Genomic DNA, 13,155 nt, shown 5'->3' on the forward strand with positions numbered 1-13,155 from the left:
ATGCGTTATGATGTAGGGAGATTTTCTGCAAAGCAAGTAAGTTTATACTTCTTGAAAATCTGGCTCTATGAATCAGAGTGTTTAGAGCATGCTGAGGGGGCTGGAGGAGGGCAGTGTTTATTTAGATGAGGCTCTGTTACTACCATCTAGATTTGCTTCATACTTCACCTGAATAAACCATTCTGGGGGAAAAGGGGTTTAGAGCATTATGTAAGTGTGCTTGTATTCAACAGGGCTAATGAACAGAAGTCATTCAAGATTTTAAAAGAACCATCCAAGAGGGCTGAAGCTACAGTCTACATGTCTCCTGAGAATAGCTCTGCAAAGTGCAAGTAAAATGGCAACTCTCAATTAAGGAATTCAGCGATAAACAAGTAAGTCACTTCTCTTCAAGTGTAGTCATGGATATTGTGGTGAGTAAACTGTGGCCTTCTGCTTATTATCAATTGCTTGTTGTCTATTGATGTCAAAAACTGTGGTATTGTTGGTGCTTTTTCTCATGGCCTTATATTCAGTACCTTTCTCTGCCTTCAGTGTAAACCAGTGATAAAATACAAAGACGCTTATGGGGTGAGACCGGCCTGACATTGTTTAGGTAAAATAGGAAGGACAGAGTACTAGGAAGCATCATTGTGCACCAAATAGCCGTATACTCTTGGGTCATTGATCATCTAGGTCTTAAAAATGGTGCATTGTGCAGCATGATATCTCAGCTTGCTTCTGACTCTAAATTTCTTTGGTTTCTAAATAAGCAAGAGTGAGTTTACTAGTGATGGGTTTTGAATAATGTTACGTAATATATGTCCGCCATATCCAAACCGCCATGCTTAATATCTACGTGTCTTTAAGGATTTCACTGTTTTTTTCCATGAATGATGAGCTGACATGATTTGGTACTGAGAAAGGTGAAACAGCGTATTCGGAGACTGCTGACTTCTGGACTCCTTTCAGATCACCTAAGAGAGAGGAAGGTCCAAAAGTCAACAGTAAATGAGGCAAATGGCCAGTGGGGAGGAGAACCTACAGTCTCTGCCGTTTTCTAGTATCCAGGTCTCCTGGGGCCAAGTGATGTTGAAGTCCTTTCCCTTGACCGGTTAGATCAAAGTCACTGGCTGCAGCGCTCAGCGTTTGCTCAGTAGCTCTCCCATGAGCTTGTCTTCGCTTCAGTTCTGAGCACCGGTCACCCTCAGGCTCAGAGGGTCAACAGCAGCCTGCTGTACGGGTCGACGGGCACAGCAATCTCCCCTGTGGTTCTCTATGTGATGCCCGTATCTTCATAAATAGTCCCTTTATTAAACTTTCCTCAGATTTCCCTATTTGACATGTGTTCTGATACTGATATTGGACAAAGTGAGACTGAGAAAGGATGGCTTTTATTCACAGGGTCCAGATTCTCAAGTGAGACGTTGATTTGGGTAAAAAAAATCTCACCATGAGGCAGCGTTAGTATTACCAGGTGTAGTAGGCTGAATGGCTCAAAGATGTTTGGTACCAATTCCTAGAATCCCAGGTACTTGCCTTCCAAACACTCGTGGAGGCGGCGCCACGGGCCTAGGCCCCAGGCTCGGCCGGGCGGACCTGCGGCATCGGCCACGGCCACGGGCCGGCAGTCGCCAGCGGAGCTGCGGGCGGCGGCGGCGGCAGGCTGACTGCGGCCAGGCTGCGCTGCGCTGTGACGGCAGCGGCTCGCTCGCTGCAGCACTTCTGCTGTATGCCTGGGGTTTTGTTGGGTAACTTTGAGCCTCATTTCCACACTGGATGATTTTGACTAATTACCTTTGTCCTTAAATCAGCCAGAGTTAGCTTACAGTTTTATGTCGCCTGAAACTAAGAACCGGTTTAATGCACTTTTCCATTCTGCCATACTTGTATCAGCTTTGACGTCAGGCGAGGGTTCCTCGTGACCTCATGGTAGCTCAAGCTGTTGCAGGAATTACAGGCGAACGTGATAACCCCCAGAAGGGGAAGAAATCACCTGCAGGTCTCTCAGGAGGGGAGGCCCCTTTACTTCAAGCTGCTTAGCACATTTTCCTCTCACTCTGCATCTGGCACCAGTACGTATCAGCAGTCAACTGTCAGCCACAGATAAAGTTGCTATGAAGAATAAATGAGACAATGTATGTAAAGCTTTTCACACTGTACCTGGCATACTTGAAGCTTTCAAATGAAAACTTTTAATACTCACAACAAAATCTCTTGGGAAGCTTTGTAGAGTATATTCAACTTAGGATTCACCCCAGATCTACTGAAATACGTATTTAGATGTGGGGCCTAGTTATCAGCATTTTAAAAACTTCCTCAGGAGAGTCTCAATATATCCTTGGTTAAGAATCACTGAAGAGGAACGATTGTAGCATTTTGACCTGAGGTGTTTTTTCCAGGTGTTTTATCCTTTACCTAAGTGAAATTTCCTACCACTTCTTAACATGGGTTAATGTTAAATGTTGGCAAGTTAAAGACCAAATAGTAAAAGATACCTGTCCTCGTAAAGAGCTGTTGAAACCACAGGAAATAAATGCTTGAGTTGCCCTTAGACTGGGCTTTTGCTACTCCTCAGTGATAGGTGAGCTGGGTTTTCTGGTTCTTCTGAGTTACTCAGCTCAGTGGTTTTTAACGCAACTGGTACCTTTTTAATTGACTGACATTACTGTTCAGGGTTTCACCTGGAGATCTAGTGCAGGTAAGGGGAATCTTAGTGTCAACCGGAAAAAGTGCATTTCACTTTGCTTCAGGCGTGAATAGCCCTGTACTCCCTGCTGATCACGACATAAGTAAAAGGTGATTAAAGTCAGTTCTACATTTAGTGGAAAACACAGTAAGGTGAAAATGGATAGAAGGACAAGCATTCACATCAAAGGATCTTAAGTTTGGAGATAAGAGGCCCATGTGCTGGGCAACAGGTGTTCACACAGGGGTAGGGGAGTGATCAAGGCATAAACCAGGTTGTGGGTTAGGGGTTAGTGGGTTAGAAGTTAATAGGAAATGGTTACAGCAACCCTAACAAGTTCTACTATAATTTTTTTTTTTTCAAATTAAACATGAAGAAAAAGAAGGTGATTATTTGAGAAGAGGAAGCTTCTTTTTTTCCCCCCTTAAGATGTGAGAAGCTGAAGGATGCTTAAAGGCTCCTGACAAGGATTCATTAGAGAGGTAGCGATGGCAGATACAGAATGCCAAAGGAATTATTTTTAGAAACAGTGCTGGGAAAGGTTGGAGGAGCAGGGGTGTGGAGTGCCTTGGAGGGATGAGTCTAAGCTGGGAGGAGCAGAACCCCTCTTCAGGTCACTGTGTGTGATGCTCTTAGATTTTCTGTTTTATGTGAAGTTGAGGGAGTGTCTGTATGGCAGTGTGTATTTTCCCTGTGAGGTAGAGTGAGAGATCATTTGTGGAGACCACAGGAAGAGGTAAGAAAACTTAGGATTTCAAGACACTAGAGAGAGTTTGAAATATCGTTAGGATAATGGGGAAAATGTTACCCAGAGAAAGGTAGTCCGATAAAGGGCAGTGTTGAGGGCTCAGGTGAGGAGAGGACCACAAATTTATAGTGACTTCAATCTGCCCTGTAATCTGTTCTGTGATTTCCTCCAGCAATACTCGGGTCCCTGAGGGCAGGCAGTCAGAGATGTATATTTGGGTTTGTGCAGGTTTGACAAAAGAATAAAAGGTCAGGTGAAGGGTGTATAAGCAGGTTAAGGACGGGAGTGAAAAGCAGAATAGGGAGAAAGACAAGAAGAAAGAGGAAACACTTCTGTGATTCAAGGGGAGAGTAGCTGTGCAGAGAGAAATGTGGAAAACTGTAGTTGGAGAGTGAAATACTTGAATGCATGATTTTGCAAGTGATGATCAGATTCACAGTATGCTTATGGGAATGAGGGGTTGAGGTGTCACTAAAGGTGAGGGTGTCAGGAAACCAAGTGTTGTACCTTAAAATCTCCAAGGATAATTTAAGACTTGGGCTGGAAATGAGGGTTGCTAGATAAGACCTAACTGAAAAATGGTAAATGAGGGAAAGGGTCTAGGAGGTGGGTAGATGACCACGATGAGGAAGGCTGGAGCATGTTATAGTCAAAAAATGTGAGCCTCCAAGGGGCAGATAAAAGTAATAGTCTGGAAGTGAAAATAAGAAACATGGATGATTCTGAATTACTGCTGGACTTAAGGTACAAGGGATGTGTGAGGATAAACAGCTTCACCTTGATGGCTGTTTATCACCTTTTACAGTTTTCAATACCCAAATCTACAGCAAAACCCTTGGCATCTCTTTCACTTTAGGGGAAAATTACTGCCTTTGTGGGAAGTTGGGTTTCAGTTCAAATGAGGAGGTGGCATGTCCTTTCTTTCTCCTCCTCTATATCCTGTCTGCAGGTAATCACATCCACTCCTGTGGTTTCAATTAAAATGTAACTGATGACTCCCAATACTAAATCTCTAGCTCAGGACTGTTTTTTGAGCCCCCTCCAGGTACGTATAACCTGCTGCTTACTGAACTTCTCCATTTGATGTCCCGCTGGCATCTCAAAGTCATCATTTCTAAAGCTGAATTCACTCCTGGCTTTTCTTTCCTTCAATATTCCACAACTATACAGTGTCATACTGTCAATCCAGCTGCCCACACCGGAATCCACACCAAAACCCTCAGCACCTTTTTCATCTCTCCATCCAGTCTTTCATCAAGACTTGCCAATTCTATTTCCCATTTAATCGCCGTGCCACCACTTCTAATCTGGGACGAAATTTCCTTTTTTTTTTTTTTCCTGAATTACTTCATCAGCCTTCTCATGGGTCTTTGCAGCTAGATTTTCCCCAATTCGATTCTCCACGCTACAGCCAGAGTGATATTCCAAAAAGACAAATCAGATTATGTTACTATCCTGCTTAAAACTGCCTGTGGCTTCCCATTGTCCTTAAGATAAAGTCTAAAGCAGCACTGTCCAATAGAAATGTGAGAGCCACCAATATAATTAAAAATTTCTAGTGACCACATTACGAACATGAACAGGTAAAATTATTTTTAATAATTTATTGAACCCAATATTTCTAAAATGTTACTATTTTGATATATAATCAACATCACATGTGAGATGTTTTACATTCCTGTCTTTGTACTAAGTCTTTGAAATCTAATGTGTATCTTACACATAGAATTTGTTCAGACTTATCACATTTCAGGTACCCAAGAGCCCCAAGTGACTAAAGGCTACTGTATTGGATAGTTATACTCTTTAAACCAATATATCAACTCTTACCTTATCTGGCTCCTCATGGTTTCCTTTTCAGCCTTTTTTTTTTTTTTTTTTTCCCCTCATGCTCTTTGTCTAGCCATATTCAATTATGTTCTGTCAGAGCTCTGGGTTTGTACTTGTGGTTCCCTGTCTAGAATACAATTCCTCTACTTAAGTTTTAGCTTAAATTTTCTAGAAAGTGAGTCTGCAGCAGAAACAAGTCAATTATTCCTTTACTAGAGACTTAAGCTCCAGGGAGCGGCAGTGAGAGACAGGAGGGTGAAACAGGAGGAGGAAGGGAGAGCCAAGCAAAGATGTGCGGTGGAGTCTGTTCAGGGAACCCTATGGCTCCAGTTGTGCTGGACGGCCCTCTGAGAAGCTAACCCCTCCCAGGACAGTCCACAGGCATGGGGAGAAGGAAGTCTTTATCCACCATCCTCCCTTTTGCACTGCAAAGGTTCATCTCCCTGGCTTTGAAATCCCCCACACATCAGGTTGCACGTAGTCACCGAGTGAATCCTGAGGGACCAGCAGGGAGGCCCCGGTGTGGGAGCTGGGAGACAGGCAGGGCTGAAGGGAAGCAGTTTGAGGCTGCTGTGGCGTGAAGTAGAGCAGAGCCTGCCGAGTGAGTGCTGGTTGTCTCTGTGGCAAATGGAATAAAAGCTGGGTGAGGCTGAGAACATCTGAAATTGTGCATAAGAGGTTCTGACACATTAGGTAACCTCTACCTATCTCATGGAGATCTGCGCACAAGCTACTCCTCAGGGAAGCCTTCCCTGATCCTCAGACAAAACTAGGTCCTTCCAGTATGTTTTCATGGCCTCCCACACTTTCCTGTAATGAAACTCATCATACTTCTTTTTCCTGTAACTTGTGGTAGTGATTTGTCTTCCCAATAAAATTGTTAAGTTCTCTGAGGTCAGCTTCGTGACTGTCTTTTACCATGAGATTACCCCACCTCCTGCCTTGCACACAGCCCTCTCCGTGATGGAGCGGAGGGACTCAAGAAGTCCTTCTAGCATGAATGAATGAAAAGTTTGAGTTAGTAAAACATCGTATGTTTCTTCAGAGCAAGCCTCGTGGGCAGGAGTACTTTCAGAATATAAACTGATTACTGAAGGTTAGTTTGCTTTGTGGGGCTGTCAGGCTTGTAACCTGGGATAGTGACTTGAGTGGAACGTTCACTCTGACCAATGAGACTCTGTTCTTTTACGTTCACTTGTTTTGCAAATTTGTTGGGTTAGAAGTGCAAATGAAAGCTCTTTTTTTTTTTTTTAAATCACTGCTCTTTGGCACATTCTAATGAGGGCCACAGCTTCTGAGTTGTTGCTTCAGCATTCGCATCTAATATGAAAGAAATTGAAAGCTAGAAGGAAACCTCAGGGCTTCCAGAAAACACGTCCATCAGGCAGTGCTCTGTCCTGTTCTTAAGCTGTGCCTTCAGTGAGAAAAGGCTCTGACTACTGCCTTGTGCCCTGTGAGGAAAGCTGGGTGAAGGAGATGTCACAGAGGGAAGCAACATCACCTTGTTTTCCAAGCTTCTTTGTGCCGTCTTCAGTAAATTTATGTCGCAGGGAAGTCATGCTGCCTGCTAATGATATTCCCACCTGGTGACCCCGTCATGAGGGATGTCCTTGATGCCAACTCACATATCCTAGCCAATTCTAAACCTATTAAATATTCAGTATCTTCCTTAGAACTAATAAAACTAGTGGGAGAAATAAAATAGAACTTGCCTTTACCTAAGGAACCATTCAGTCAGAATTTTTATGACAAATAAGGGATTGGGAGCTAAGTAGAATATTGAGAGCCTTGAAATGCATATAGAAGTGATTCAAATCTAAAATTGCCTGAAGTGACTCTCACCTTATCCTGAGAGGAATGGCATATGAAGAAGTCACTTCTTTAGCTGGGTAGCCTTCATTTGCCCAGCAAGGGTATTGTATTTTATTCTCTATGTATTTTGAATTTTAAATCAAAACAACAAAAACAAATTTAAAAAAACTTACTGAAAGCAATGATCAAAAAGGTATTGAACTTTTTTCTGAATGCTGCAGAAAACTGAGATTGTAAAGTGGGAGTCACTATCTCATGGATGAAAAGATAAAACAACAGTAATTCCCAAAATAAAGTGCAAATAGACTATAGGACTTAAAATTTTATCAGCTAGTGTTAAGTTATTAAGTGGGAAAAGGTTTTCCCCTCTTTGCAAGGTCATCAGGACTGAGCAGTCTCACTACAAGTATGGAACCAACATGTCCTCCCAGACTCAACCATTTAGCAGGTGCTCAGTAAGTATTACCGGCTTATTGGCTCAGTGGTGATGTTGTTTATAAAAATAACCCAAAAAGCAAATTCCCAGATAATGAATTTCAGTTGTTAACAGTGTTTTTATCTGGAATGGTTTTATGAGATCTTAATCTAGACAGTCTTGAGAATGAACTTCCTGTCCCCAGGATGTCCTCATGGACTATGAATAAGAGTGAATAGATAAAAAATCCTCGTTTTAATATTGGTTGTCACACACTAAAAAAACTCGCATTCTTGAGAGTTCTAAGGGAAAACATCCTTTTTTTTTTCTCTTCAGAAGGAAAATGTATTTTATTTTAAGATATAGGATATTTATTATGCAGTAAAGTTTGGGATACAAACATTACTGAGATTCAAATGCAGGTCGTTTGGCTTTGAGCCTCACGTCTGGGTGAAGAAAGAACAGCTCTGGCATCCTCTACCTATGAAGACACGGAGGCTTGTTTTCTGTGCGAGAGACACAATGCTGAGTTTCTTGTGAAAGTATTAGAGCATGTAAAGTGCCTATTTTGGACTGTTTAGCACATGGTTAGTATTTGATAGTAGTAATGTTAATGATTGTGATTGGTGATTATTGTTTCTTAGTAGGGGGAGAAAAAGGACCAAAGTGTTCTGTCCTCTGTCGTTAACGCCACGTGGCATTTGCTGACTGTAACGCTCCCATTTCCTTTGCATTAAGCAGATGACAGGTGTAGTGCTGCAGGCTTCATGAACATGACATCCTGTGATCCTCACGGCAACCTGAGGGGGAGGCGCTACTCTACTCATTGCTGTGTGAATGAGGGAGATGCTCAAGGAGGTAGTGAGACTCGTGAAAGGCGCAGGGCGAGTAACTAGCCTGACTCCAGAGAGTATGAACTGATATTCCCACCTGGGACCCCATCTTGAGGGACGTACCTGGGCTCTGCCCCCTTGGAGACTGATTCAGTAGTTCTGCGTTTTTAACAAGTTACCCTGGAAGATTTTGAAATGGAAGTCACGTAGAGCTGAGTTAAAGTAGGGAAATAGTTTTGTCTAATTCTCTGATGATTTATTAATTAAATATCATTGAGGTTCTACTATGCAGTAAGCATAGGTGTGCAAAAATTAGACTGGTTGCGTCTAAATGCGCCTCTCTTGGTGTTTGGGGTCTGTAATCTCCACAGTGAGAGCACAAAGTTATTTAAAGCCAGCAGCTTTCTGTTAGAAGCCAGAGTATGAATAGCAGGATCAGTTGTAGCCACCTGATTCATATGTCTTTTTATATTGTATCTGGAGGAGTTTTTCCTAAATGAAGACAACTAAAAGCTATATTTAGATAACTTTATGAATAGGCTTCTGGTGACTCACATCGCTTTTTCCTTCTCGACTCACATCGCATTTTCCTTCTCAAAGCTCGATTAAGAGAATAATGTGTTGCATTCAGGGTAACCTGACTCAGAGCACTTCCACGGATCTGGCTGAGAGAACAGGCTGCTGTATTTAGATCTGGTTTTCTCTCCTGGCTTTGTCCCAGCACTAACTTCACATTTCTTGTTTTACACCAGCTTGTGCAAGGATGTAACAGCCTGGAGTTTTTAGTCCCAGCTTTTGTTTCTGGGTTTGAGAGTTGTCTTTAAACATGATCGTGATCCCTTGGGTTCTTAGGATCCTGCTACCATATGGTTACCTAAGAGTGGCCTTTTCTGTTCTTCCTCCCTTGGCTTTTGAGCCGAGTTCCTGGTGTACTCCTGGGGGCGTACCTACCACGTTCTCTTCTCTGCCCAGGACGACACGGAGGGTCAGGTCCGCTCGATTCTGTGACTTCAGGGGCATCTTGCCAGTCCCCATGTTATTCAATAAACATCCTCATACTTGAAGAGAGAGCTTAAAGCTTGAAAGGTATGGGATATATTACTACAGCAAAATCTAACCTCTTTGAAAATATGTTTTTCCATTACCAAGAAAAACATAAAGTGAGAATATATAGATTTAAACTAACTTGTCATTTCAGGAAAATTTGCGTCTGTGCCAAGAGAAGCATTAAATTGCCTTAAATTTGACTTTCTATTTTCTTATCCAGAGAGATGTCATTGAGATTCATTCGTCCCTGAATCAATTTCTGCATTTCTTTGCTTTACATTTCCCCACTGCATCTTCTAGAATGGTCTCCACACCAAAGACAGTCACAAATTTTATTGACCCACTGACTGACTTTTCGGAACATGACGCAGGCTGACAGATGTTTGACCAGCCAGCTAGGGACTGTACACCACTGGTAGAAATTATTAACTTGCAGAAATCAATAGCTTGAGTATGCCACAAGCACTTACTTTCAAGCACAGGTTTTATACAAAGGAATCATATGAATTTACTTCAGATGGAGGAACAATTTACTTTTCATTACTTTATTTTATAAACATGAACTTTATAGTTTTCATTGCCATCTTTTTATTGCTTCAAAACACACATTTTATGTACTGTTGACATAAAATTAGCTATACTCCCAGTTTCTTAGTGCTCTAAAGCACAATGAATTTGAGATAGACCGGTCAGGTTTTCTGATCTCTTCAAAATTCTTTATTGTGAAGAGTGGGAGTAGTATTAGAAGGGTAAAGACAGGTAAACGCTCTTCAATTTTTCTTAAGGGATAAGAAGTTTTCCATAAACTATAATCTGGGCAAAGAAATGATCATAGGTAAGATTTTGGAATGAATCATTGAAGAAATGGTTGACGAACATTTAGCAAAGGAAGCAGTGATTCCTAGAGGTTGGTATATGTTTATTAAGAAACATTATCAAACTAATCCAGTTTCCTTCTTTGTGGGATTATTAAATCAGTAGGTCAGGGGAATTCACAAAGCAGTGTATCTGAGCTAAAGCAAGGCAATGACCAAAACTTTAAAAATTCCTTTGGGTTAATATGGAGGATGATAAGCTGAGTGTTAATGATTTTAGGTGAATGCTTGAAAGGTTATATTCAGAGATGATAATCAGTGTCATCAGGCAGTTTTCATAAAGGCATACTTTATGGCTCTCTCCTTAATCCTATTCATTTTTTAGTGACTGACAGAGGCAATATAGTGGATTATAGTTACAGTGATTAGGGCTCAGACTGAGATCAAATCCTGCTTCCACCACTTATTAGAATGTGATCTTGGGCAAGTTACTGAATCTTTGGAAGCCAGTTTCCTTGTCTTTAAAATGGTGAGGGTAATAGCATCTGCCTCACTGGATTAAGTGGGGTAAATAACGTGAAGCTGTCATCAAAGCACTAACACATAACATGTTTGCTCCAAAATGTTACGTATTGTTGTTAATTCTGACTACTTGCGTGTGGGTATAGAATTCCAAATCATCAAACTTGGGAGTAGAATAAGCTAGAAGAAACAGAACAGACACTGTCTGACAGGATTTTGACTGACGGTGGATAGTCACACTGTACCCTTACCCGCTCTCCTTAAATCCTAGTATCCATATTTTTCTAAGACAGGGTGACATTCAACAACATGAAGTATTATTAGGAATTGATTTCGGGCCCTGAATGCATATCCCCAAACTCACATGGCCAAGTATGTATGTAGGATAGATAAAAAGGATGTGCAAAAAAGATTTAAGTTTTAATGACAAGAAAGCTCAGTATGAGTTAGGAGTACGATGTAATCACAAACAAATGAGCAGTAACAGAGCTCAAGGCTGCATTAATACCAGCATGTTGCTACCTAGGTTTGAGAATACAAAGGTTACTGGTTATACCATTCTCGAAGTGTTTTGTTTCATTCTTGAACACCACAATTTAAGTGACAGAGGTAATCTGGAGTGTGTTCAAAGAACAGTGTCTGAAATGGCAGAAGAACTCAAAACAATGCCACAAAAGGAATATTTGAAGTTGTAGCATTTTAACTTGGAGCCAAGGAGACATGGCGGGCTTAAACTGGCTTTTTTCAAAACTGTTAATTTACTGATTTAATGAAAGGCTTTAAAAAAAAAAATCCCCAATACATTCAATTCAAGGTTAAGTATCACATTTGTAGCACATTGTTGAGTGTCTTTACAAGGATGTTCGTCACCCGTGTACTCCCATCATGACATCACTTTTCTGAGCCTCTGCAATATCTGGTTGGGGTTGTTTTCGTGGACACATGCAGATGGTTTAAAAGTGCATGTTATTACTGGTTTTATCGTCCAGAGATGTCCCCATTCCCTCCCCTCCACACACATTGAGAAGTTATTAAAAACGTCGAGTGGCTCTTGTTACAGTAATGAGCTCCCTGTTACTACACTATGTTCAAGTTCAGACTAAGCGACCATTTTGAAACTGCAGAGATTTAAAGTTAATTTGGGTTAGTGGATCAAATCACCTGTAATACCTCTTCCAATCATTTTGTTCTAAAATGTGAGCTAATCATAGTGTTTATTTTAACCATCTGATATTTCACACCTTATGCTGGGGATAGGTTGAAGGGATAGAGGGAAAAAATGTGTATTTTGGCCCCATTTTAGATGAGAATTAGGTGTGAGGCTCTCTGGTCTATAAGCTTCCTATTTTACCTGATTTTTAAAGTATGTAGATTTATCATCAGTAATTAAGGAGTGAGATGATTCTTTGTTGAATATGGACAATTTTTCAAATTCTGGGAGCAAATTTTGCATCTTGCATGAATTTTCTTTTATAATCAAGAGGTCTAATAATAATACCATATTTTACATTCATTAGGCACATTAACTTTTATACGTGTATTTTCACACACATTATCATATTTAAAAATTCTCCCAGCTGACCTCTTAAGCAGATAATGAAACTGAGACTCAGCATAATGATTGCTGGAAGTTTCATGGCTAGCAAGGGGCAGAGCCAGGACCAAACTCTCATTCTTCTCCCCTTTAATTATTACTTTTTTCTTTGAGTTAACGATTTTAGATGTCAGCAATTTTATCAGTGAGAGGAGACTTTTCCCGTCGGTTGGAGAAAATTGCCTTTCCCTTTTAGAGTGTTTTTGCTTTACTGCGAAGTGTATTTGTAGAACAATGGCAGCTTCAAATGTCATGTATTTCAGGTGCAGAAAGGGCGCCTTACTTGAAGTGACGTCGTGATGTTTGCCCGAGGAAGTGGATGTCACTGCTGGGGTTATGGGGGCTGTGAACTGAGCCAGACCCAGAAGGCTGCACGGGCAGGCTGGTCAGATATGTGAGGCATGCCAGGCCCTCTAGGGAGGAAACCCGGGTAGCCTATACCTAAGAAAGATGCCAGAAATAATGATCCCGCGTGAGTGAGTTAAGAAAGATCATCAGTGGGCAAAGGGACTAGGGTGAGTATTGTACCGAGGACATCTGGTGGCAGGAATGTGATCTAACCACAGAGACTGACTCAGAAGCACAGCCTGGACTGTGGCCAGTGGGGCCCAGATAGTGCAGTGGGAATCGGGAATTGAGGAGGAAAGGTCAGAGAGGGATCGGTGCTGCAATTTACCTGAGTTGAGACCCTCAGCTTGGAAAGGAGTCCCCCAAAACGTGAAGAGGTTTTGGTGTGATGAGTGAGGGCTGTATGACATCAGCAGCAGGATGGGAAGAGTGCAGGGTCAGGGGATTAGACGGGCCATTAGAGTCGGAAAACAACAAACAGTTGATGGAGGTGGATTTTTGGACTTTTACATTGTTTCTAAAA

At 41.6% G+C, this 13,155-nt stretch overlaps 3 long non-coding RNA genes across 13 annotated transcripts in view; 2 read left to right on the plus strand and 1 right to left on the minus strand.

Moving 5' to 3' along the window:
- Positions 1 to 13,155, plus strand: part of LOC116664242 — a 546,043-nt gene that overhangs the window by 279,585 nt on the left and 253,303 nt on the right. For all 11 annotated transcript variants that reach the window (XR_004320658.1, XR_004320649.1, XR_004320646.1 and 8 more), the window contains one exon: positions 234 to 374. This is a non-coding gene — a long non-coding RNA (uncharacterized LOC116664242). The remainder of the gene's footprint in view (positions 1 to 233; positions 375 to 13,155) is intronic.
- LOC116664244 overlaps positions 1 to 13,155 on the minus strand; it is a 28,324-nt gene that overhangs the window by 5,099 nt on the left and 10,070 nt on the right. Inside the window, exon 3 of the long non-coding RNA XR_004320662.1 lies at positions 5,247 to 5,251. This is a non-coding gene — a long non-coding RNA (uncharacterized LOC116664244). The remainder of the gene's footprint in view (positions 1 to 5,246; positions 5,252 to 13,155) is intronic.
- LOC116664248 lies at positions 9,180 to 13,062 on the plus strand. Its single transcript, XR_004320667.1, has 3 exons — positions 9,180 to 9,657; positions 11,141 to 11,142; positions 13,052 to 13,062. It is a non-coding gene; the product is annotated as an uncharacterized LOC116664248 (long non-coding RNA).

The sequence above is a fragment of the Camelus ferus genome, chromosome 6 (assembly GCF_009834535.1).
Source record: "Camelus ferus isolate YT-003-E chromosome 6, BCGSAC_Cfer_1.0, whole genome shotgun sequence".
NCBI lineage: Eukaryota > Metazoa > Chordata > Mammalia > Artiodactyla > Camelidae > Camelus > Camelus ferus.